Source organism: Anomaloglossus baeobatrachus, chromosome 3 (assembly GCF_048569485.1).
Source record: "Anomaloglossus baeobatrachus isolate aAnoBae1 chromosome 3, aAnoBae1.hap1, whole genome shotgun sequence".
NCBI classification, from domain to species: Eukaryota; Metazoa; Chordata; class Amphibia; order Anura; family Aromobatidae; genus Anomaloglossus; species Anomaloglossus baeobatrachus.
The window spans coordinates 39,964,338-39,991,523 of NC_134355.1; the positions used below are offsets into that span (position 1 = coordinate 39,964,338).

Consider the following 27,186-nt stretch of genomic DNA (forward strand, 5'->3'; position numbering starts at 1 on the left):
ACCTGTGACTCTGCCAGTGTCTGCAGCTCCCACCTCCCACACTCCTGTGACTCCTCAGCCCAGTGGTCTCTGCAGCTCCCTCCTCCTCCACTCCTGTGACCTCTAGCCCCGTGTCTGCAGCCCTCCTCCTCCTTCCTGTGACTCTGCCCCCCAGTGTCTGCAAGCTCCCCTCCTCCTCCTCCTGTGACTCTGCCCCAGAGCTCTGGCAAGCCGTCCCCCTCCTCCTCCACCTGTGACTCTGCCCAGGTGTCTGCAGCTCCCTCCTCCTCCTCCTGTGACTCTGCCAGTGTCTGCCAGCTCCCTCCTCCTCCTCCTGTGACTCTGCCCAGTGTCTGCAGCTCCCTCGGCTCCCTCCTCCTCCTGTGACTCTGCCAGGTGGCAGCTCCTCCTCCTCCTCCCTGTGACCTCTGCCCATGGTCTGCAGCTCCTCTCTCCTCCTCCTGTGACTCTGCCCAGTGTCTGCAGCTCCCTCCTCCGCCTGTGACTCTGCCAGTGTCGCAGCTCCCTCCTCCTCACTGTGACTCTGCCAGTGTCTGCAGCTCCCCTCCTCCTCCTTCTGTGACTCTGCCCAGTGTCTGCAGCTCCCTCCTCCTCCTCCTGTGACTCTGCCCAATGGTCTGCAGGCTCCCTCCTCCTCCTCCCTGGACTCTGCCCAGTGTCTGCAGCTCCCTCCTCCTCCTTCTGTGACTCTGCCCAGTGTCTGCAGCTCCCTCCTCCTCCTCCTGTGACTCTGCCCATGGTCTGCAGCTCCCTCCTCCTCCTCCGTGACTCTGCCCAGTGTCTGCAGCCTCCTCCTCCTCCTGTGACTCTGCCCAGTGTCTGCAGCTCCCTCCTCCTCCTCCTGTGACTCTGCCCAGTGTCTGCAGCTCCCTCCTCCTCCTCCCATTCTGTGACTCTGCCCAGTGTCTGCAGCTCCCTCCTCCTCCTCCTGTGACTCTGCCCATGGTCTGCAGCTCCCTCCTCCTCCTCCTGTGACTCTGCCCAGTGTCTGCAGCTCCTCCTCCTCCTGTGACTCTGCCCAGTGTCTGCAGCTCCCTCCTCCTCCTCCTGTGACTCTGCCCATGGTCTGCAGCTCCCTCCTCCTCCTGTGACTCTGCCCAGTGTCTGCAGCTCCCTCCTCCTCCTTCTGTGACTCTGCCCAGTGTCTGCAGCTCCCTCCTCTCCTCCTGTGACTCTGCCATGGTCTGCAGCTCCCTCCTCCTCCTCCTGTGACTCTGCCCAGTGTCTGCAGCTCCCTCCTCCTCCTTCTGTGACTCTGCCCAGTGTCTGCAGCTCCCTCCTCCTGCTCCTGTGACTCTGCCCATGGTCTGCAGCTCCCCTCCTCCTCCTGTGACTCTGCCCAGTGTCTGCAGCTCCCTCCTCCTCCTGTGACTCTGCCCAGTGTCTGCAGCTCCCTCCTCCTCCTGTGACTCTGCCCATGGTCTGCAGCTCCCTCCTCCTCCTGTGACTCTGCCCAGTGTCTGCAGCTCCCTCCTCCTCCTTCTGTGACTCTGCCCAGTGTCTGCAGCTCCCTCCTCCTCCCTCCTGTGACTCTGCCCATGGTCTGCAGCTCCATCCTCCTCCTCCTGTGACTCTGCCCCAGTGTCTGCAGCTCCCTCCTCCTCCTCTGTGACTCTGCCCAGTGTCTGCAGCTCCCTCCTCCTCCTCCTGTGACTCTGCCCATGGTCTGCAGCTCCCTCCTCCTCCTCCTGTGACTCTGCCCAGTGTCTGCAGCTCCCTCCTCCTCCTCTGTGACTCTGCCCAGTGTCTGCAGCTCCCTCCTCCTCCTCCTGTGACTCTGCCCAGTGTCTGCAGCTCCCTCCTCCTCCTCCTGTGACTCTGCCAGTGTCTGCAGCTCCCTCCTCCTCCTCCTGTGACTCTGCCCAGTGTCTGCAGCTCCCTCCTCCTCCTTCTGTGACTCTGCCCAGTGTCTGCAGCTCCCTCCTCCTCCTCCTGTGACTCTGCCCAGTGTCTGCAGCTCCCTCCTCCTCCTCCTGTGACTCTGCCCAGTGTCTGCAGCTCCCTCCTCCTCCTCCTGTGACTCTGCCCATGGTCTGCAGCTCCCTCCTCCTCCTCCTGTGACTCTGCCCAGTGTCTGCAGCTCCCTCCTCCTCCTCCTGTGACTCTGCCCAGTGTCTGCAGATCCCTCCTCCTCCTCCTGTGACTCTGCCAGTGTCTGCAGCCTCCCTCCTCCTCCTCCTGTGACTCTGCCCAGTGTCTGCAGATCCCTCCTCCTCCTCCTGTGACTCTGCCCATGGTCTGCAGCTCCCTCCTCCTCCTCCTGTGGACTCTGCCCATGGTCTGCAGCTCCTCCTCCCTCCTCCTCTCTTCTTTATTCCTCCTTCATTTGCAGAGTTTGCAGACAAACTTTCCAGCTCCTGTTTCCTGATCCCTGGTGGAGCTGTGATGCTGGAGAGCCGGGCTTCATCTACTCAATGTTGAGGATCTGCTGCAGGTGGAGGGTGATTTATTGTCTGGTGGAGGAGACTTGAGGACTCGTCTTCTATGTTTTTTTGGATGGATCTTTAATAGGGGCTGGAGTGAGCGGCATTGGGGACTCATGCAGGTAAGTGCAGACTCGGCTCAGGCTGATAGTCTCCTCCTGCAGGGGAGCAGGTAGCCACATGCACCAAACAAACACTGCAATGCAAATCCATGGAGCTACATTCAGTGTGCAGCCAGTGCCTTATTGATCCTACAGGTCATTGATGTATGTATATATATAATATATAATATAGATATATATATATATATATTTTTTTTTTTTATTTTATTTTACTCATATAGTGCTATTAATTCCACAGTGCTTTACAGACATGTGTATTTACAAAAAAAAATAAAAAAATATTATATTATATCTCTCTCCCTCTATGTATCCCTCTATGTATCCCTCTATGTATCCCTCTATGTATCCCTCTATGTATCCCTCTATGTATCCCTCTATGTATCCCTCTATGTATCCATCTATATATTTTTTGTTTGTAAATACACAACATGTCTGTAAAGCACTGTGGAATTAATAGCACTATATGAGTAAAATAAAATAAAAAATATATGTGTATATATATATATTTTTTTTGTTTTTCTCATATAGTGCTATTAATTCCACAGTGCTTTACAGACATATGTTGTGTAGTTAAAAAAAAAAAAAATTGTTGCACGGATTATTGCATTTTCATGCAAAGCTCTCAATCCAAAATTGGCCCACCATATACTGAGTTTGATGGAATTTGGGAGAGAAGTGTAACAAATGGTGGTGATAACCGTCTAATACGGCCCCTATACGTCCCATCCATATAGTGGATGCGTCAGGTATCCCCAATATTCGTCCCAGCAACGTGCCAATAGGTATAAAATTTTGTGGCCCCTGCAAATCCTACTGAGAAGCGGCAAGAAGGAACACGACTGATGGCAATATGGGTTTATGATATAGGATTACTATGTGCCATGGACTAAATAGAATGATCAGTGACCTCCGCTGTTACTGGAGAACAAATATATTTTTTATTTTTTTTAAATTTTAATAATAATAATATAATAATAATAAATATTATTATTATTTTATTTTATTTTATACATTTGGAATTTGCACCCTCTGCGGTGAAGGAGTTAAACCCCAGACAAGCACGTCTTCGCCCCGATCTGTGCTGGGACTTGTCCGCTCCTTCGCACCCTGCGCTGTGCGTTCTGCCTGGATCTGTACGTTGTGTGTTTACACTGGCAGCCGCGACCGCCCACCGCTTCCACCGGTTTTTTTTTTTTTACCATGTTCCCTTTGTTAAACCATCAGTCAAGTCTGCACTGGTCGCGGAGACCCCGCTCTTCATCTGGTTCCAACACGCTTCCCCCGACATTCTTGCTTTCTACTAATATTACGCCTGAATAGGATATGTGTCATGGTTTTTGGGGTTTATTTTTCCATTCCGGAGTCTGGAAAAGTTGAGTGACGACCCTACGGAAGTCATCGTGGGTGTCAGAACCACCTAAAGCTAAAAGACTAAACAAGACGTCTTCTGTGTCTGGTGACCACTGCTGCTTCCACGTGGATGTTACCTAGTGTGTCCTAAGGGTCTGTTCACACTGAGGTTTTGTTTTTTTTTTTGAGTTGAAACATTCCAAAATCTTCCTCAAAAAGTCTGTGTGAACAGAACCTAATGGCTCATGTATACTGTAGGCCGGATTCATCAAAGCTTTTACACCAGTATTCTGCCGTAAAAAGTCGTAGAAGTTTGGCACAACTCGAAGCTGTGACTTTTGGCGTTCCGCGCCATTTTCACCCAGCGCTGGCAAAGTGGGAACTGGGGCAAAGCATCCGCAGCTCGTCATATTCATGACCACTCCACAAGTCTTAAGGCTGCTTTACATGCATCGATTTATTGTGCGATTGCACCCGCCCCCCGTCGTTTGTGCGTCACGGGCAATTCGTTGCCCGTGTCGCAGAAAGTCGTTAACCCCCGTCACACGCACTTACCTTCCAAACGACCTCGCTGTGGGCGGCGAACATCCTCTTCCTGAAGTGGGAGGGGACGTTCGGCGTCACAGCGACGTCACACAGCGGCCGCCCAATAGAAGCGGAGGGGCGGAGATGAGCGGGACGTAACATCCCGCCCACCTTCTTCCTTCCTCGTTTCCGGAGGACGCAGGTAAGCTGTTGTTCGTCGTTCCCGGGGTGTCACACGGTGCGATGTGTGCTGCCACGGGAACGACGAACAACCTGCGTCCAGGAATGTGACCGATATTTTAAAAATGAGCGACGTGTCAACGAGCAACGGTAAGGTGAGAATTTTTGCTCGTTCAGTCGCTCGTAGCTGTCACACGTTACGATATATCAAACTATGCCGGATGTGCGTCACTATCTACGTGACCCCGGCGACATATCGTTAGATATATCGTAGCGTGTAACGCCGCCTTTAGACTGTGCCCACAAGAGTAAGTAACCGCGGATTTTGCCACGGAAAGCCCGCGGATTTTGCAGATAAATCCGTGGGTTTACGCAAGTACAGACACTCCCCATGTTATCCTATGGGATTTGGGGAGTGCTGTATCAATGCTGCGGTATTTGCGGCTGTGGAAAATGCTGCGGATTTCCCGCAGCCGCACGTAACTGCATGTCCATTATTCATGCGGAATTCCCGCCCCTCCACTATGGAGATACAGGGCGGGAATTCCGCACAAAATCCGCATTTTTACCGCAACAACTCCGCAGATATACCGCAGCAATGGATTTCGGGGAGTTGCTGTGTGAACCTCCGGAAATACCTGCAGAAAACTCCGCAGGTACGATCTCCCGTGGGCACATGGCCTTACTCTAGCGGGGTCTAGAGCAGGATCTGTGACTGGGTGGACACCAATCGTCCAACGCTTCATGAATCTGGAGCGTCGGAAAAGTGTGCGCTCCGCCAGTAATCTGAGGGCAGTCCCTGCTGAAGTACAATCTGTGATGTAGTAAATGCCGCTGATCATCATGAATTTGACAAGCCGCAGTTGCCACATCCCCCATCCCGCCCCAGCTCCACCCACTTTGTCATAGCGGAACAAAAATGGCGTGAAAACACCAAAAGTTGCATAGTTTTGGCTCAGCCGCTAGCTGTGCCAAAAAATGTGCAACTTTTCAAAGATTCTTTTTCACCAGATTACGGGTATAAGAACTTTTGATGTATTGGACTTTTTGACTTTTCTGCTCAGTTTCAAAAACTCAGCAAAAATGCATACATATATCCATAGGAAAGGGAACATCCCCCTATGTAGGATTGTTTCCCCTTTTTAAAAAAAAACCTCATCAAATTTTGGCTGTTTCAAACAGCTCCGCCTTCTGGACTATTTGTCCTTGTTCTACAGGGATCTGATTGCATATTTTCACTTTACAGGGCTGTTGTACTGAAACCATAACCATTATTTTAATTTTTATTTTATAAATCAATAGTACACATGAATTTAGGCACCTCTGACATATACCTGATCAGTGAGATCTGCTTCTTTCTCCTCCAGAATTGATCCGTCATTATCAAAACTCTCGATTCTGAGGTCAAATCTGTATTCGGTGAAGACTTTGCCATTACTGAGAGGAGATGGCGGTTGGTGCTGATGAGATTCATGAGCCTCTATCTCCTCCAGTCATAGAATCTCATCAGTAAGGCCTAAGCCACACGGCACGAAAATCGGAGCGAGTGGAGTGCGATTAAAAAATTGCATTCAACTCGGACCAATTTTAGCCTGTGTGTCAGCGCATATGAGCGATTATTTTCTCAGCCCTAATCGGACCGAGAAAACAATCGCCGCGTACTGCGACTGTAATGCGATCCTGTTTTCTCTTGCACCCTTTCAAGTGTATGGGGTGAGAGAAAAATCGCACTGCACTCGTGGTACACCGGTGTACCGCGAGTGCAGGGCGAGAATGGCAATAGCTGGCTACGGAGGAGAGAGGGAGATAAATCCCTCCCGACCCTCCTCAGCGCCGGCCGCCCCTCCTCCGTGCCGTGCCGGCCCGCCCCTCCTCCGTGCCGTGCCGGCCCGCCCCTCCTCCGTGCCGTGCCGGCCCGCCCCTCCTCCGTGCCGTGCCGGCCCGCCCCTCCTCCGTGCCGTGCCGGCCCGCCCCTCCTCCGTGCCGTGCCGGCCCGCCCCTCCTCCGTGCCGTGCCGGCCCGCCCCTCCTCCGTGCCGTGCCGGCCCGCCCCTCCTCCGTGACACTCGGCTCTGCTGTACTGCCAGTGTCATGTGATGGGATCGCAGTAATCCCCGTGTGGCCCCAGCCTAACAACTACCATCTCCTATAATGACAGGAGGAGGGAGGAGCTAGAGGCAAAGCTCCGCCCCTCCTCTATCTACATAGAATCTCATCAGCACCAACTGCCATCTCCTTTCTCAGGAATGGGAAAGTCTTCACTGAATACAGAGTTGACTTCAGACTTGAGTGTTTAGTAATTAACTGATCAATTTTGGAGGAGAAAGAAGCTAATTTCTCTAATAAAGATATAGAGTGGAACCTCGCTTAACGAGTAACCCAGTTAGCGAGTATTTCGCCTAACGAGCAAGGCTTTCTGTAAGTTTGTAACTCTGTTTACGAGAAAGCCTTGCTGTACGAGCAAATCCTCACCGCACACACTTCCGGTTCCGTACATCCACCGTGCTCTAACCCGCTCTTGCAGTCCACACAAACACACACACACACAAGCACGCACAAAAACACACACAAACAAACACGCATGCACGCACGCGCACACACATATTATGCTCACCTTACCTTCCGTTCCCTCGCCGGCTTCCTGGAATTTCCGTATATTGGGTAACCAAGGCGACCGATGCCGGACCTTCAGCTCCCAGCGTGCTGACGTCAAAGGCAGGAACCGCTTGCCTCTGATTGGCCAGCAAGCTACCTTTGAGTAGCGGCTGACAGGGGAAGGTCCTCCCTCCACAGGATGTGTATCCGGTAACTATCGCGACGAGGGAGGAACTTCCCCTGTCAGGCACTACTCAAAGGCAGCGCGCTGACCAATCAGAGGCAAGCGGCTCCTGCCTTTGACGTCAACGCGCTGAGTGCGGAAGGTCCGGCATCGGTCGCCTTTGGTACTCGATACACGCCTTGTACGGGCAAACTGCAAGTTCCAGGAGACCGGCGAGGGAACGGAAGGTAAGGTGAGCATAATATATGTGTGTGTGTGTGTGTGTGTGTGTGTGGAATGGCACAATAGGGCACCAGGATGGGACATTTAACAAGTTGTGGAAGGAATTGTCTGCATTGCAATGGTTTCCTATGGGAGATCTTGCTTTGCTGAACGAGTAACTTGGTTTACAAGCACAGTCCCAGAACGGATTGTTCTCATTAACCCAGGTTCCACTGTATCAGAAAGTTGCTTATTTTCATGTGCACTATTGATTTACGAAATTAAAATGGCAGTTACGTTTTAAAGGGAACCTGTCAGGTGCCATATGCACCCAGAACCATGAGCAGTTATGGGTGCATATTTCTAATCCCTTGGCTAGTGGGCCCCCTTAGCATGTAAGCATGTCCCTGTGGGTGTGCTGACATGCTAATGAATGCGCAGCGTCAGAGGCATGATCGCACTCTCCTCTGCTGCCACGGCCCGACTCTGGATTTCAGCTCAGTGTGCCTGATCCCTGGACTCCCGGAAGGTCATGCGCACTATGAAGCCGGGTGTACGCGTCCTGGCTTCAAACTGATGTAGTGCGCATAAGTGAAAGTCTGGGGACTTCTGATCATGCGCAGTGCCCCTATGCCCAGCATTCTGAGGCGGTGCAAAGGCCACAGGTAGGTGTGTCACTGTTGATGATGACACTGGGCAATGGGCATTGAATAGCATATTAGCACGCCCATGTGGGTGTACTAACAAGCTAAGAGGGCGGAATGAGCACAGGAACTAACATTCTTGTGACTAGTCCCTGCACTTAGTTATTAGTATATCATAAATGATCTTTAGAAATACTTTTTCTAAATATCTCTATCTATGCTAGTGTATACAGGGACGATTAGGCAATTGGCAATATGCACCCAGAACTGCTCATGGCTCTGGGTGCATATTGCACCTGACAGGTTCCCTTTAAAGGGAACCTGTCACCAGATTTGTGGCCTATATGCTGTGGCCACCACCACTGGGCTCTTATATACAGCATTCAAACATGGTGTATATAAGAGCCCTGGGCGCTGTGTAGAAAATAAAAAGCACTTTATAATACTCCCCTAAAACGGTTGTTACAGTGGAGTTGGGCCATATGGGTGTCTCCATTCTTTGGTGCTGGCGCCTCCTCTTTCGGCCATCTTCGTCCTCCTTCTGAAGACTGGGTGCATGATGCTTCCTACATCATACACACTCGCTGGTCCTGCGCAGGCGCACTACAATACTTAGATGTGCCCTGCTCAGGTCAGATCAAAGTGCGCCTGCGCAGGACCTCAATGCCGGCTAGTGTGGATGTCGTAGGACGTGTCATGCACCACGGCTTCAGAAGAAGGACAACAAAGATGGCCGAAAGAGGAGTTGCCGGTACCGGAAAACGGAGACGTCCATATGACACAACTCCACCGCAGCGACCGTTTAGGTGAGTATTATAGAGATTTTTTTTTTTCGTTCTACACAGCAGCCTGGGCTCTTATATACAGCAGTCTAACATGTTATATATAAGAGCCCAGTGGTGGTGGCCGCAGCTTATAGGCCACAAATCTAGTGACAGGTTCCCTTTAAGTAACTAATGATGCCCATTTAGACTAAGGAAAGGTTCACACCACTGTATTGTGACTGTACGTTTCTCATCCGTGGTACGGCCACAGATCTCGTTACCCTAAGGCTACATTCACATGGACAAATCAAACGCATTTTCAGCAGTATACGCTTCACTATATGCTCTTTTCTCCCCCTAACGCCCCCTCTTCACCCCTCCTTATCTCTCAATCTTCTGCAGCCTTTTGGCTTGACCATGTCAACTTTGGCGCAAATGCCACAAGAAATGTCATAGAAGTGACGTCACTACATGGTCTTTTTTTCTTCTTTCCCAAGTGCATTTTTTCAAGGTCTTGTTAGGGGAGGAAAAAAACCTCTCAGAAAATCCTCTAAATGGACAAAAAAGTGTTTTTTGATGAGGATATTGGAGCAGAATCCTCCTAAAAATAAAAACTGTGTGTGAAGCTAGAATAATAGTGCATAGTTATAAAGACCACTGGGCTTGGAATTACCGGAGTAATACAGACGAGAAAATATGGCTGCTAAATGGTAACGTGAAGCTAGGCTTGGTTCACAAATAGGAGATTTGACAGATTTGGGGGCAGAAATCTACTTCAAGTCTGAGGAAAATCCACATTTCATGGAAAAAGTGGGCAAATTCCCCAATGCTTATTCGTGGCTCCTGACCCCCCATATCTAGATTTCTGCCGTGGATCTTGCAGTATATAGGCGGTCTTTACTGTATATGTGAGAACATATGGCTCAGAAGAATTGGTTTTTTTTTTGTATAATGCAGTTAAAGGGAACCTGTCATGAGAAATGTCCCCTAAAACCTCACAGATTCCCCCTCTGCAGCTCCTGGGCTGCATTCTATAAAGGTCCCTGTTATGATTGTGGCCACTTTCTGACCTATAAAAAGTGTTTATAAAGTTGTACCTTTTTTGCTTCTGATTCTGTAAATACGTCCCGGGGGCGGGCTGCCTGATGGCCGTTAGTCTGCCCCCTGGTCCTGTATGCCGCCCCCCTCGCTGATTACAATAATGCTGGACGCCGCCCCCTGCTACATCCATCGCCGCGCATGCCCAGTGCCCATCTGTCGGGGATGAGCACTGTGCCTAGCGTCACCGCTGGTGACGTGCACGCAGGGTTAAGATTATGGGCGGTGCTGTGATGTTTATCGGCCTGCTTCGTTCTGCGCAAGCGCGCTGCTGGTAATCTGATCTCCGCGTCTCCTCCTGATCGGTGTAGTCACCGCTCCTCCCATCTATTTCCTGCCTCGGGGCAAGATGGGAAGGAGGTGACGTGGGGGTCAGCAGCAGCGCGCTTGCGCAGAACGAAGCAGGCCGAGGGGGCAAGCGCGGCCCCGCGATTATGGGCGGTTGCTTAGGAATAAACATCACAGCACCGCCCATAATCTTAACCCTGCGTGCACGTCACCAGCGGTGACGCTAGGCACAGTGCTCATCCCCGACAGATGGGCACTGGGCATGCGCGGCGATGGATGTAGCAGGGGGCGGCGTCCAGCATTATTGTAATCAGCGAGGGGGGCGGCATACAGGACCAGGGGGCAGACTAACGGCCATCAGGCAGCCCGCCCCCGGGACGTATTTACAGAATCAGAAGCAAAAAAGGTACAACTTTATAAACACTTTTTTTAGGTCAGAAAGTGGCCACAATCATAACAGGGACCTTTATAGAATGCAGCCCAGGAGCTGCAGAGGGGGAATCTGTGAGGTTTTAGGGGACATTTCTCATGACAGGTTCCCTTTAAACCATTCTTTCCTAGAATTCACTCTCCTGTTGCCGACGTTCTAGCATTCTATGTACGGTTCCCAGGCGTCTCCATGGTTACAGACTACAAACAAACCTTCCATGTAGACTGATTTTGGAATCAGACTTTTTTTTTTTTTCTAATCTCCTTTTTAAAATATCTGTACCTTTTTCCAAATACACTGTGTATGTGCCTTCTAGAAGGATGAGAACTACACGTGGATGGCTTCGTAAGGGCTGATCCTATTCTTCTCAGTCCTGAGCCCCCCCCCCCCCTGCATTCCAGACCTGACCTGTGACCTTCTGGATCCACCTGCTGCTTTTTTTGCTGGCTGTGTTGGTTATCACCCTCTTTCCTTTCAGGAGACTGGGGAAAGTGAGTGACAAGAACGGAGAGGGGACACGTTACCAAAATAAATGGAGATCTAAGGGTTAAATAGACCAAAACTTCTGTTAACTCTATGACAATACTTCTAGTCATGTTTTTCAGAGACAAACCATTTTATGTCAATCACTGTGCAAAATCCTTTATATACAGGGCAAAGGAGTGCCAGATTATTGATTTTTAGTGAATAAGTATTGAAAAACGAATTTAAGATGAAGGATGTCATATCTTTATGACAGGAAAAGGGACGTAATCAGTTTTCGTCCCTGGATGGGTTTGACAGATCTATGAACTATGGAGGTAATGAGGTATTAAAGGGAACCTGTCACTACTTTTTTGGCCTATAAGCTGCGGCCACCACCACCGGGCTCTTATATACAGCATTCTATCATGCTGTATATAAGAGCCCAGGCCGCTGTGAGAACATAAACACTTTATAATGCTTACCTAACGGTCACGCGGTGGGCCATATGGGCGTCTCCGTTATCCAGTGCGGGCGCCTCCCCTTTCGGCAATCTTCGTCCTCTTTTTGAAGCCTGTGTGCATGACGTGGCTACGTCATACACACTCGGCGGTCCTGCGCAGGCGCACTACAATACTTTGATCTGCCCTGCGAGTTTGTATGACGTCATGCACCGCGGCTAGAGAAGGAGAACAAAGATGGGCAAAAGAGGCGGTGCCGGGACCGGACAACGGAGACGCCCATAAGACCCACTGCGCGACCGTTAGGTAAGTATTATAAAGTGTTTTTTATGTTATACCCCCAGCCTGGGCTCTTATTTACAGCATTTTAGAATGCTGTATATAAGAACCCAGAGGTGGTGGCCGCAGCTTATCGTCCAAAAAAGTGGTGACAGGTTCCCTTTAAGGTAAGGGAAAACGGCTCATGGATCCATTCCTCTTCTGAGCTTGGAGGGTTGGTTGGGCCCATCTGTGCCTGCACACACTAAAGAGGACCTTTCACTGGATTTATTTATTTTTTTTAAATCCTTTTTTATTTAAGCCAAGCACCTTCTCAATTTGCCACTGCTCCTCTGATTCTGGAGTAGTTTTTCTTTTTCTTCTGTGCCCTTCTGTTCCAAAGTTATGGCAACCGGTAATAATGGGGCACATTTTCCCTTCAGCCAACTGGGTGTATACCACAGAAGTTCTGTGGGTGTGGCTGCGTTTTTGATTGGCCTGAATCAGTTGTAAAAAAGGGAAACACCTCCCAGAGACATTCTGTAGTATACACCCTGTTGGTTAAAGGGAAAATTTGCACCATTATTGCCGAGGGGCATAACTTTAGAACGGAGGGGCGCAGAAGAAAAAGAAATACTGTTCCAGAATCAGTGGAGCAGCCGCAATCAGAGGAGATATTCTGCTTAAATTAACAAAAAAAACAACAAAATCCACTCAAAAGTAACTTTTTAAGGCCAATGTACACCAAGCAGTTGAAGGTTGGTGTGATTGCCCCAGGGGACACATTTCCTAATAAAGTAGTATATAGGAAATTAAGTGGGGGGATGTAACAAGGTGGGGTGACAGCTGGAGGTCACTGAAACACTGTGAGGATATGTTTACTTGGAATTTTTTGAGGCATCAGATCTGTAAGGTTTTTCAATATGAAACCCGTCGTTTGTTTCATTTACCTGACGTGTTTATAGGCCCTGTGCGCACGGTGCAGTTTGTTGCCCAAATCTGCATGTCTATCCTTATCCCAGCAAAGTCTATGAGAAATCAGAAATGCTGTGCACCCGTTGCGTCTTTTTTCCTTGCAGTCTTTGATGCAGAAAAAAGAAGAACCATGTCAATTGTTGGGTGCACCATGTCAATTGATTTCAGTTGAGAAAAAAAAAAAGCACACAAAAAACGCAATCGTTCTTTGGTGTGTTTTCGGCCACAAGGTGCATTTTTTTCGATGCAGAAAATTTATGCAGCGTGTGCACATACCCTTAGGCTTTATATACATGCTGCAGATTTGGTGCAGAAATTTTCCGCGTCAAATCTGCACCTTCTGGCAGAAAAACGCATTAAAAGACGCATTTGTTTTGGTGCATTTTTTTCCGTGTTTTTTTTTTTTTTGTGTAAACTCAATGGCTGGAAGGGCTAAACACGCAAGAAAAAAGTGCCCCAACAATTGACATGTTGCAGATATTTTTCTGTACCTAGTGCACCAGAGACCCCTTGGTGGAATCACCATCTACACTTAGTACACCAGAGACCCCTTGGTGGAATCAGCACTTAGTGCACCATAGACCCCTTGGTGGGATCAGCATCTACACTTAGTGCACCAGAGACCCCTTGGTGGAATCACCATCTGCACTTAGTGCACCAGAGACCCCTTGGTGGAATCACCATCTGCACTTAGTGCACCAGAGACCCCTTGGTGGAATCACCATCTGCACTTAGTGCACCAGAGACCCCTTGGTGGAATCACCATCTGCACTTAGTGCACCAGAGACCCCTTGGTGGAATCACCATCTGCACTTAGTGCACCAGAGACCCCTTGGTGGAATCACCATCTATACTTGGTGCACCAGAGACCCCTTGGTGGGATCAGCATCTGCATTTAGTGCACCAGAGACCCCTTGGTGGGATCAGCATCTACACTTAGTGCACCAGAGACCCCTTGGTGGAATCACCATCTGCACTTAGTGCACCAGAGACCCCTTGGTGGAATCACCATCTATACTTGGTGCACCAGAGACCCCTTGGTGGGATCAGCATCTGCATTTAGTGCACCAGAGACCCCTTGGTGGGATCAGCATCTGCATTTAGTGCACCAGAGACCCCTTGGTGGAATCACCATCTGCATTTAGTGCACCAGAGACCCCTTGGTGGAATCACCATCTGCACTTAGTGCACCAGAGACCCCTTGGTGGAATCACCATCTATACTTGGTGCACCAGAGACCCCTTGGTGGGATCAGCATCTGCATTTAGTGCACCAGAGACCCCTTGGTGGGATCAGCATCTACACTTAGTGCACCAGAGACCCCTTGGTGGAATCACCATCTGCATTTAGTGCACCAGAGACCCCTTGGTGGAATCACCATCTGCACTTAGTGCACCAGAGACCCCTTGGTGGAATCACCATCTATACTTGGTGCACCAGAGACCCCTTGGTGGGATCAGCATCTGCATTTAGTGCACCAGAGACCCCTTGGTGGGATCAGCATCTGCATTTAGTGCACCAGAGACCCCTTGGTGGGATCAGCATCTGCATTTAGTGCACCAGAGACCCCTTGGTGGAATCACCATCTGCATTTAGTGCACCAGAGACCCCTTGGTGGAATCACCATCTGCACTTAGTGCACCAGAGACCCCTTGGTGGAATCACCATCTATACTTGGTGCACCAGAGACCCCTTGGTGGGATCAGCATCTGCATTTAGTGCACCAGAGACCCCTTGGTGGGATCAGCATCTGCATTTAGTGCACCAGAGACCCCTTGGTGGGATCAGCATCTGCATTTAGTGCACCAGAGACCCCTTGGTGGAATCACCATCTGCATTTAGTGCACCAGAGACCCCTTGGTGGAATCACCATCTGCACTTAGTGCACCAGAGACCCCTTGGTGGAATCACCATCTATACTTGGTGCACCAGAGACCCCTTGGTGGGATCAGCATCTACACTTAGTGCACCAGAGACCCCTTGGTGGAATAACCATCTATACTTGGTGCACCAGAGACCCCTTGGTGGGATCAGCATCTGCATTTAGTGCACCAGAGACCCCTTGGTGGGATCAGCATCTGCATTTAGTGCACCAGAGACCCCTTGGTGGGATCAGCATCTGCATTTAGTGCACCAGAGACCCCTTGGTGGAATCACCATCTGCACTTAGTGCACCAGAGACCCCTTGGTGGAATCACCATCTATACTTGGTGCACCAGAGACCCCTTGGTGGGATCAGCATCTGCATTTAGTGCACCAGAGACCCCTTGGTGGGATCAGCATCTACACTTAGTGCACCAGAGACCCCTTGGTGGAATAACCATCTGCACTTAGTGCACCAGAGACCCCTTGGTGGAATCACCATCTATACTTGGTGCACCAGAGACCCCTTGGTGGGATCAGCATCTGCATTTAGTGCACCAGAGACCCCTTGGTGGGATCAGCATCTGCATTTAGTGCACCAGAGACCCCTTGGTGGGATCAGCATCTGCATTTAGTGCACCAGAGACCCCTTGGTGGAATCACCATCTGCATTTAGTGCACCAGAGACCCCTTGGTGGAATCACCATCTGCACTTAGTGCACCAGAGACCCCTTGGTGGAATCACCATCTATACTTGGTGCACCAGAGACCCCTTGGTGGGATCAGCATCTGCATTTAGTGCACCAGAGACCCCTTGGTGGAATCACCATCTATACTTGGTGCACCAGAGACCCCTTGGTGGAATCAGCATCTGCATTTAGTGCACCAGAGACCCCTTGGTGGAATCACCATCTGCACTTAATGCACCAGAGACCCCTTGGTGGAATCACCATCTAAACTTGGTGCACCAGAGACCCCTTGGTGGAATCACCATCTGCATTTAGTGCACCAGAGACCCCTTGGTGGAATCACCATCTATACTTGGTGCACCAGAGACCCCTTGGTGGAATCACCATCTGCACTTAATGCACCAGAGACCCCTTGGTGGAATCACCATCTGCACTTAATGCACCAGAGACCCCTTGGTGGAATCACCATCTATACTTGGTGCACCAGAGACCCCTTGGTGGAATCACCATCTGCACTTAGTGCACCAGAGACCCCTTGGTGGAATCACCATCTGCACTTATTGCACCAGAGACCCCCTTGGTAGAATGAGCATCTACACTTAGTGCACCAGAGACCCTTGGTTCTCAGGGTCTCTTTGTGTTTGGTTATGAGATCCTCAGTGTCGGTTTGCAAAGGATTCTGTTCCTAAATGTGTTGGTTCTGGGATTTCCTATCCCGGTGTACCCCATTTTCCTTTTCTTAAACTGATTTTTTTTTTCAATAATTTAACACTAGAACTACTGAGGTAGTCATTTTGACTACTTTGCACCATGTATTTCTATATAGGTGTCACGAGTCCAGTAGTTCTAGTGTTAAATATAAATAAAATAGGAATCAAGGCGAAACCTTTCCTCTTGGAGTGTTGTTGGGACACGTCACCACCTGTGACCACTTTGATGGTCTGTAGACCTTAGGCCAAGTTTTTGCATGACCATGAAATCAAGGATCTTGCACTGATCAGTGCCTCCTAAGGCCGGCTTCACACATCCGGCTTTTTGCCGGATGTGGCACTGTCCCGTACAGTTAATACAGTACAGTGACAGCGCTGTAACTTCCGGGTCACATGCGCCGGTCACATGACAGCATGTGACCAGCGCTTGTTGCGCTGTCATTGTACTGTATTAACTGTACGGGAGAGCGCCGCATCCGGCAAAACGGCAAAAAGCCGGATGTGTGAAACCGGCCTAAGCTAAATATCTCATATAGGCATGCACGCCTAGGTGAGCGTGCACGTGGTTTTTTTTTGTTGTTTTGGTTTGTTTTTTTAAGAGGGTTATGAGAAATCTCCAATGTGTTGGTGGAATATTGTTGTTGGATTCACATCTAGTTGTGCATCCAAGGACCAGGTGCCTTAGGGAGTCCAAAGACCACATAAGTCATTAGTGTAATAAATTAATTATATAAATAATAAAAATAATATATATTTTTTGGTAGAGAGGTAATGACATAATTATTTTTATCTAGGGTGGCTATTTAGCTTCGCAGCTGCCAAAGCCTAGTGAGAATTGCAGCGGTTCTCCTAATCCCAGCTTAAAACAAACACACATTAAGCGTGTTTGTGTATTTAAAAGACAAAAAAAAAAAAGTCATTGAACATCTGTTTTTAAATTCAGGTTTTATTAATGTCTACAATGACTACACGGAGCACAAGACTTGAGGCTACAATTTAGGGCACCAACTACTTTGCCCTTTGCCGCTAACAATAGGATGTGATGAATAGGGTCACACAAAGAAAAGAATGAGGTGGATTATTTTTTTTTTTGTGGAGGTATCTTACGGTCCAATGATGGTGGCACTAAATGCTCTATGAACCTGGCTTCTTTTTTTATGGTCAGCGAAAGGCCAGTGAGTGTTTGTCAGCGTGCATCAGCCCCGGAGAGCGCGGAATGCATTGTTACGGCCAACACTAAACCTACAAGGCCGGGGAAAGAATGTTCCTCTTTAAAAGATAATTTTTAAAAAAAAAAAAAAATCCAGTGTTTTTGTGGAATCCTTTAGTAGGAAGCTCACACTTTCGTTGCCTGATTTTTTTTATTTTTTTTTAGCGGCCCCTGAGGGTTGAATGTAGCTTGTGAGATCTGTCAAATGTAGGAGAAACCTGTGAAGTCTGGAGACTTGTGTACAAGCCATTTTCTCACTTGTCTGTCACATCCTATCACAATCGTCCGGAAAACAAGGAATTCTGAGATGTTATGTAACTAAGGAATTCAGACCCTGAGGTGAATGTGGGTGAAGTTGGGCCACAGGGGCTTTTCGGTCATAATGTACTGATCGATGGTCACATTCACTGACCTCATGTTGTGATGTAGCATCGCCATTAGTGGGACATTTGGTAACAGAGCTTGCTTTGCCTCTAAAGTTGTCATGTAGCCTAAAGGGTCTTTCCAGCCCCTGAAGGCCCCATACACATTAATCTCAAGTCAGCCGAATTTGCCAATATTGGGGCATAGTTGCAGTTTAATGTGCATGGGGGGGGCTTCCCGACTCTCCTGACATGATATAGGACATTTGGTAATAACTTTCTTTGCTGTCTCCTTGAAAACACACTTGGGCCAATCCTAACATTCGTGTGTGGGAGTCGAAGGAGCTAGCTGATGGCAAGTGCTTGGCTGTGAGCTGTCATATATGCAGGGGCCATCCACCACAGCAGAATAAGCGTACTCTATTGGCTCATGAGTTGCCATCTTTCACACATCCGGTTTTTGCAGTGCGGCTCAATCCAGCTGTGAAACCTATGCAACGGATGCGGCGAAAACACCGCATCCTTTGCAAAAGTTTTTGCATGCGGCCCGTCCGTTTTTTTCCGGTTGCGGCACGCTACTGAGCATGCGCAGTGGAAGAAACCGCATGCGGCGTCCGGATGCGTTTTTTTCCGCATCGCGCCGCATCCGGCGTCCATAGGCATGCACTGAAAAATGCGCCGCAGCGGCCGGATGTGGCGCAATGCGGTTTTTTTGCCAGAGCAAAAAACGTTGCACGCAACGTTCCATCCGGCCGCGGCATCGGCTAAATCTGCCGCATGCGACAAAAACCGGACCGAACGCAAGCCCATGCGGCACAAGACGGCACTAATGTAAGTCTATGCAAAAAAAACCCGCAACCGGCGGAAAAAAAAAACCGGTTGCGTTTTTTCTGCAGAGCGCCGTATTGTGCTGCAGAGCAAAAACCGGATGTGTGAAAGTAGCCTTAAGTTTCGAGAGTATCTGGCAGGATTGTGGAGGAGAGAGCCAATGGCTGCCTTCTCCACCATGTCTGAGGCTCAACACAGCACGGAGGTGAGTATCTTTTTTTTTTTTTTTTTTTGTTATTTTGTCATTCTGTACTTGTGGAAGCTATGAGGCCATCATCCTGTGTAGAAGGGGGCTATGGGGCCTTCATACCATTGAGGGGACCATACTGTTTTGGGGATATAATACTATGTGGGGGAAGTCTAGGGACATAGTATGGTTTTGAGGACTCACACTTTCCTGAGGTCCCTCTTGAGCTTTTGTACTGTGGAGTACCATAATGTTTGGGGAATTAATGGGGGTGGGGGGTGTTACTATGGGGATACTATGTGTGAAGACTCTAGAGACATAATACGGTTTTGAGGTCTCCCACTTTCCTGGGCATTCGTACCATGGAGTACCATAATATTTGGGGGAGGGAGAGGGGAGTTGCTATGGGGACCTAACACTAATGTGGGGGGACTCTAGGGACATAATCCAGTATTGAGGTCTCATGTTTTCCTGGGGTCACTTTTGGGCCTTCATGCTGTGGAGTACCATAATATTTGGGGGAGGGAGAGGGAGGTTACTATGGAGACATAATACTGTATGGGGGACTCTAGGGACATAATACGGTTTTGAGGTATCATTCTATATGGGGGAAGGAGCATTTTTTGGGGCAGCAAACTTTATGGAATATAATGGATGAAAACACATAAGACAGTTCAATAGCAGCACCTTTTTGTTTTGTGTGCTGTAATCTAATCTTCTATCTATAAAAGATGGGAAGTAGGCCCTTCTGTTACTACATATATGCGCCAAGACCCTGCCTACTCCGTTGAATTTTTTTTTTCTTTTTAAGGGGGAGGGCGAGGGCAGGGACTCTTGATGTGGGACCCCATGACTTCTATGTATGCCCTTGCGTATGTGTGGCTAGATTTAGGCTGGAGAATGCAGCCCTGAGCATGTCGCTCTCAGTACAGAGGTGATTGAAATTCTTATTACATTTATTGTGTGAATTGTGACCATTTCTCCACTGAAAGCCATGCGAGGTCTGTAGATAGATGTGGGACCCTGCTAAATATTTATGGCATTTCCTGTGTATATCCTATAAATGGATCAGATGGGAATAAGCCCTTAACGACACTTTAGGTTTCTGTGAGAAGGCTTTGAGGTAGTGATCGGAGGGGGTCTCGGGACCTGGGCTCCCATAGTTGGAGAAAAATAATGTCCTACATATATATCTATGGGGGTCCAGAGACCCCCTTGAATCTTTTAGATTACAACATCGAAGCCTTCTCTTTAGGAGTCAGCAATGCTCGGCCCCTGTATGAGGCTGCGCACAGAGTGATGTGTGGGCTCCATAGAAAGTCTGTACAATGTAGAGACTTTTTAGTTTCCCATCTGTTCTTTTTTTGCCTTGTTTTATGGATGACGTCTAAACGCATGATTGCAGCAGCCAAACAGTGGCCACATAGAGGATGTCGGTGAGTTTTAACACAGTGGCCATATTGTGAGATGTTGAGCTGATGAACAGGTGGTCACTTTTGTGTGCAGCTTTTTATTGAAATCTATTTGAGTTTTAGAAATAGTCAAGCAAACCGTATTATCACCTATCCAGTGATCCCAAGAACGTGGGCTCCACCACCTCGTCCTCCGTGTGCTCTGCTCTCGGACCTCGTCCAATCTAATAGTTCTCATAAGTCATGGGAATTTTAGGTCAAAATACTTCTTCAACATATAGTTGACATAGGCTACTTTATTAGTTTTTTGCCATAAAGTTCCATCTATGAAAAATTGACGTCACTAAAGCATTGGCCACCACTGTCTCATGCCCAGGGGCTAAACCACACGGTGCTCGAATAACCAGCTGGTGTATGAAAAGTTTAGATGGACCCTTGTTCTGAGGGTGAAGAATACCTTCTTAAAAAAAAACTGGTTCTGTAGACCCTTCACGAAACGTACTGTAACATAGAAGAGGAAAGCCATCTCACCATAATAGTCCAGTGTTATCGGGAGCACAGAGAAACGTCTCTGAGAACAGAGGTAGCCATGTACCGTAGTTGTAGAAGAAAGTTAAGCTCCGTGGGTATAAAATCTTCATATTTATTAATAAAGATTAAGGAGAAACGTTTTTCACATCCAAGTCTTGGTCCATCAGTGAATACACCAACATGTTTCCCCCTCATGGTACCTTGAGTAAAGGCCATCAGAAACGTTTTGGTGGTTTCAATGATGGACGAAGACTTGGATGTAAAAAATGAAATGAAAATTTTAGACCCATAAATCCTGGATTTCCTTAGACAACTACTTAACGAAACTTCTTTATTATCTGTGCCTCGTCAACATCTTCATCTCGTCGAAATTTTAAAGGTTGCGCTATTGCAAAGTAGAAGATATTCCCATGATGAGTGACTGGAAAAAATGCGTTGGGCCGTAACACTGGGAACATTTTTTTTGTGATCAGCAGGTGCTTATCTTTGGTGAGATTGTGAAGTTCACACGTTTTTGTGCCGGTCTGGTTTCAGCAAAGCATTTCAGTATCTCGCTCCATTTCCTGTGACTGGGCCCATGGTCGCTGACCTTCATATTGTTACAGGTCACTATCTGGCATGTTCTCTGATCTGAGGGATCCCGAGAGGCTTCTCACTCTTGGAAAAAGTGAGAAATGTAGAAGTCTGAGCCCGATTCTCAGCATGGGAATGTGATTTTAATTTGTAGGTGGAAGGAACAGATTTAGATTAGAAGGCTTAAATTTCTTCCTAAAAAGACCCCTGCTGGGGTTTCACAAGAGCCAGGGCGGCTGTGGAAAGCCTTTTATTCTTAGGGATGTCACATTTTCACATTTTGGGATCTTCTGGTGACTGTTGTTTTTTTTCCCTCATTGTATAAACATTTCAAGAGTTTTTTTTTTTGTTTTTTTTTTAAATGCAGAACGTGTTGACTGGTTTCTGTAAATGGAGTCCAAAACTAAGGCCCTGATTCATCATTTGTGGGTTTTGGTTTTTTTGCCTTTGAGGGGTTCCCGGGACTTTAACACTGAGGGCCTATCCTTTTACATAAGTCATTAATGTCTGATCAGTAGGGGTTCGACACTGTTCCCAGTGTTGGCGGTGGCTCCTCAGTAGAGGAGCTATACAGCACTGGTCCGCTGATGGAATAGTCGCCGCTGCCGGCTACTGCACATCCGCCACCTATTCAAATCAATAGGCGGTGGATGTGCAGTATCCGGCCGTGGCCACTATTCGGTTCATGTAGCTGTGCAGCTACGCTACTGAGCAGTTCCAACTGACACCGAGAACAGCTGATCTGCCGGGGTGCCAAGTGTCGCACCCTCCACTTATCAGACATTGAAGGAAGGCGATTCAGATTAGACATTAGGAAAAATGTTTTGACAGTGAGGAGGGCAGTCAGGGAGTGGAACAGGCTACCACGCGAGGTAGTGAGGGCAGTCGGAGTGTGGGACAGGCTACCACGGGAGGTGGTGAGGGCAGTCGGAGAGTGGAACAGGCTACCGTGGGAGGTAGTGAGGGCAGTCGGAGAGTGGGACAGGCTACCACTGTAGGCAGTGAAGGCATTCAGGGAGTGGAACAGGCTACCACGGGAGGCAGTGAGAGCAGTCGGAGAGTGGAACAGGCTACCGCGGGAGATACTGAGCCCTCCATCAATGGAAATCTTCAAGTGGAAACTGGATAAACATATGGCTGGATGATTTAGGAAACCCTGCCCTCGCAGGGGGTTGGACCTGATGGCCCTTGAGGTCCCTTCCAACTCTACCATTCTATGATTCTGTGACCTATCCTAAGGATAAGCCATCATTGGTAAAGACCTGGACAACCCCATTATGTGGTATTTATTGCCCTTTTTGCACCAAATTGTTTAAAATGGTGCACGTAATTCATGGGTTTGGTCTTTTACCGTTTTTACAACTCTTTGGTGTCAACAGTTGCACGTTTTGCAAAATAACACAAAAGTTGCACCATAATACTGGTGTAGTCAAAAATACACCAGAGGGGAGAACTGGGGTGCAGTGTGGAGTTGTGCCAAATTTTGCAACTTTTTGAAAATCGGGATGAATCTGGACATAACATCTGGAATCACTTAATTCTACCCACAAAGCACATAAATCATAGCAGCATTTTGCAATCTTCATCTGTGTCAGCCTTCTAGTAGGCTGCAGTACCAGGCGCGTGGCCTCTATGTATGTACAGCGCTGTGGCACTACACCGCCTCATTCAGCTAGCTGATTGGCCAGGAGTCCGCCCCCCACTCATCAAATATTGATATATTGATGACCCAATCTTTGGGTGGACAATGGCTTTTAAAGTTCTGGATCTCCCCTTTAATAAAGAAATAAATTCTTTAGAAATCTTTGCTGATTTTTAAAATATTTCACAAATATTATTATTTATTTTTTTTATATATATATTTTGATAAATTTAAACTGGAAAATTTATGATATTTAAAACCAACATTAAAATCTGATTTTATTTTATTTTTTCTTAAAGACAATGTAACATTTAAATTATATTTTTTACATCCAGAGTACTTTTTAATGGCTCATAAATATAATAGCTTTTGACTCGTGGGCTTTATTCACACATCATTATTTTGGATCGGTTTGTGTAAAGCCGTGTTCAGACGGTAATATTACACGGATCCTATGTGGACTGCCCCTAGATGGACCGCTGTCTCGTGCCGATGAGGGTGTAAGCTTAGGTAAGGAGATCTGCGGGCCGTCCAGGCTTTGCTGTCCTTATTGTAACTGAGCAATATTACAGTCTGAACCTAAAGATTAAAATATTTCAAAAATACGCATCCATAATGTGTTTTGGAGCCGGCCCTCTATATGTCTTACTAATGATAATGACCAATAATACAGATAAATAAAAATAAAAAAATCTTTATTTTTATATCCGGCTAACATATTCCGCAGCGCTTTACATGCATACTGTCCCCATTGGGGCTCACAATCTAAATTCCCTATCTGTATGTCTTTGGAGTGTGGGAGGAAACCAACGGGGAGAACATACAAACTCCTGCAGATGTTGTCCTTGGTGGGATTCAAACCCAGGAGCCATATGAATAAGACCACAATGGAAGAAGCTGTTGAAAACCCAAACCTCTGGGGGCAAACCACTACTGGCGGAGGTTTGTCAAAACTAGTGATCACTGGTAAGCAATCTAGTATCGACTTAATCTTAATCATTTGGTTCATTCAATCTTAATCATTTAGCTATGGATCAATCCATTCTAGTTCGTAATGATCAATTTCATTATTTTCCCGCAAATTGCTTATTGCTTATTGCAAATCTTTCAGTATTATCCCTTTTTGATGATTCAAAAAATATTAAAGCTAATTTTGGTTTTAGAATATTGGGGGATTCGGGTTGAAGTGGGTCTTCATAGGCGGTCAAAGCCTAAAGACTGCTAAAAGGATCGTTAAATTTCACCCAACAAGAGTTCTTTAAGGTTGAAACCGTCCATCGTGACCGACATCGTATGTAACAGGAATACATATTGATGTCCTACCCGAAGATGCCCCTACCAATTGTCAAATCTTGGGTCACCATAAACTCCACTATCCTTTTAATAGCACAGATTTTTGGACCTTTTCACTAATCCACCCAGAAATTCCACCAAACCATACTTATTTGTTTAATGCAATCTTCATTATGTAAGCAGCAAGGGGGGAGGCTCCTGCTGCAGACTTAGGGGTACTTCTCACATAGCGAGATCGCTGTTGAGTCACGTTTTTTGTGATGCACCAGTGACCTCATTAGCGATCTCGCTATGTGTGACACTGAGCAGCGATCTGGCCCCTGCTGTGAAATCGCTGCTCGTTACACACAGTGCTGGTTCATGTTTTGGACGTTGCTCTCCCGCTGTGAAGCACACATCGCTGTGTTTGACAGTGAGAGAGCAACTATCTGAATGTGCAGGGAGCCGGTGTCTGGCAGCCTGCAGTAAGCTGTAACCAAGGTAAATATCGGGTAACCAAGCGAAGCCCTTTGCTTGGTTACCCGTTATTTACCTTGGTTACCTGCGTCTGCCGCTCTCAGGCTGCCAGTCCCGGCTCCCTGCTCCCTGGACAAGTAGCCGGAGTACACATCGGGTAAATAAGCAAAGCGGTTTGCTTATTAACCTGATGTGTACTGTGGCTAGGAGTGCAGGAAGCCAGCGCTAAGCGGTGTCCGCTGGTAACCAAGGTAAATATCGGGTAACCAAGCGCTTGGTTACCCGATATTTACCTTGGTTACCAAGCGCAGCATCGCTTCCACGCGTCGCTGCTGGGTGGGAGCTGGTCACTGGTCGCTGGTGAGATCTGCCTGATTGACAGCTCACCAGCGACCATGTAGACCAGGTCAGATCGCTGGTGGGATCGCTGGAGCGTCGCTAAAGTGTGACGGTACCCTTAGAAAGAAGCCAGTGAAAAGAAAGTGGAGGGAACATGGCAAATCTCATGAGAGATTGAATGATCTATTTTTCATTTTTAAGGTCAAAAGAAATGAGTAGAATATTTTTGTACAATTTTATTATTTTTTTAGATTTTCTGTGTTTGGTGTAACCATAAAGAAATAACTATTTCAAGGATATGAGTGATAACAAGTATGGCCACTAATTTAGGAAGAGTTTGATACTTATTTTTTTCTTATTTTTGCCTGATGGAGTGAAGTTGGGTACAGAATTTGGGACCCCTGTTATAATAATCTGTCAAAGCCGGAGGAGGGGGCCCAAATAGTCAAAATTCCCCTATCCTAAAAATAGTCAAACTATTGGTCAATATTTTTGTAATGTTCACCCTATCAAATCTTGGCCATTAATTTGCAGATTGGTGGTGGTCTGACCTTTTTGGGACCCCCATTGATCCTAGGTTCCAAAAGGGATTACTGTCCAGGTATGTGCACCACCACCGCTCCATTCATTCTGCCTGAGACTGCTGGAAAATCTAAAAAAAAAAAATGAGCGCTGGACATGGCTATTTCTATGGTTTAGTAGGACTCATTATGGTTTATTTCCAGGTGATACAAATATACCATGGACAGACCGGAATGCTGCTTGTTACAAAATATGGGAAGAGAGGAGTACCGGTTTGTAGGAAGGTTCTGTTACGTCCCCACCGGAGTCCGCTCCAGCGACTTCTACTTCGATCACGAGGCGCCGCCGTGTTCCTGCCGTGGATAGTGCTGGTGATGGGAGAGGAGTTGGTGACAGTGCCTCTGGTCAGCACAGGCTCTGCTCATCCACTGGGCTGGGTTTCCTTGGGATCTGCAGTACCACTGGCTGACTATAGGTGGCGTGTGTCTTCCTGCTCAAGTTACCATCATTCAGCTACAGCCAATGGGAAGACACCACACCCTTCTAATTCCCCTCCTGTCTGCTGACCACTGCCAGAGATAGTTTTGTATTCCTGGTTCCTGTCCCGCCCTGTCTGTTTAGTGATTCCTGTGTGCTGACTTCTGCGTGTTTTCTGACTACCCTCCTGCCTCCTGTTTTTGTACCTCGCTGCCTGATCCGGATTTGACCTCTGCTACGTTTTTTGATTACATCCTTGCCTGCCGATTCTGTCCCTTTTTTGCATTTCCCGGTTTGACCCTGCCTGACAACTACTCTCTTGGACTGCAGCCTTCCACAGGTAGTGATCTCCAGGGCCCTGTGTAATTCCAAATCCCTGTATAATTCCAAATCCCTGTATAGGGGTTAAAGGGTTTCGGGGTTCTGGGGGTCCTGCTTGGTGAGTGGCTTCCCTCTAGCGGCTAGAGTCTAGCCTGTCCATTACAGCCCATCTGAGTCTGTGGATCCAGGCAGGCGTTACAACAGGTTCCCACTGAATGACAGCAAGCAGAGATCTTATGAAAGTATATAGTTGACCCTGGACTGTCCCTTTTTTAATGTAAATTGATGCAACTATTGATCATATACAGGCGGGTAATCGACTCTAGACACGGACGCTTGATTTTTGAACACTTTGTGTTGTATTATACGAGGATCCGGAATAAGACGTCTCTGCTCACCTCCGATTTTATTACGAGACTTCTATTTCCTCAGTGGTAATTGGATGACTTTCCTACTTTTCCAAACTACTGAGCTGTTAAATAATCCCGTGTCACATTTCACATGAAGACATCTTGTCGCGTCTCCTTTGTTCGGGAATGCTCCGGCTTATCCCCGCGTGGTAAACAGTCATTTTTATGCTAAATGGGAAGAAGAAACAAGATCCCAAAACAAGCCCCTTTGAAGAACGATACCCGACCCTGTAAGGCTTTGTGCGCACGCTGCCACGTTTTTCGGGTGCATGCATCTCCTTCCCCAGCAAAGTCATTTTTGCTGTGCGGACGTTGCAGTATTTTTAGCTGTGATTTTGTGGTGACCACAAAGATGCAGCATGGGAATTCTTTTTGCGTTTTGTCCCTACGTTTCGGAGGATT

General features: G+C 47.8%; 1 protein-coding gene across 1 annotated transcript in view; it reads left to right on the forward strand.

Annotated features, from left to right (window-relative positions):
* Positions 1 to 2,366: 2,366 nt before the first annotated feature.
* Positions 2,367 to 27,186, forward strand: part of PTPN14 (protein tyrosine phosphatase non-receptor type 14) — a 118,723-nt gene continuing 93,903 nt past the window's right edge. Inside the window, exon 1 of the mRNA XM_075337986.1 lies at positions 2,367 to 2,545. The gene's annotated coding sequence lies outside the window, so the exon portion shown is untranslated. The remainder of the gene's footprint in view (positions 2,546 to 27,186) is intronic.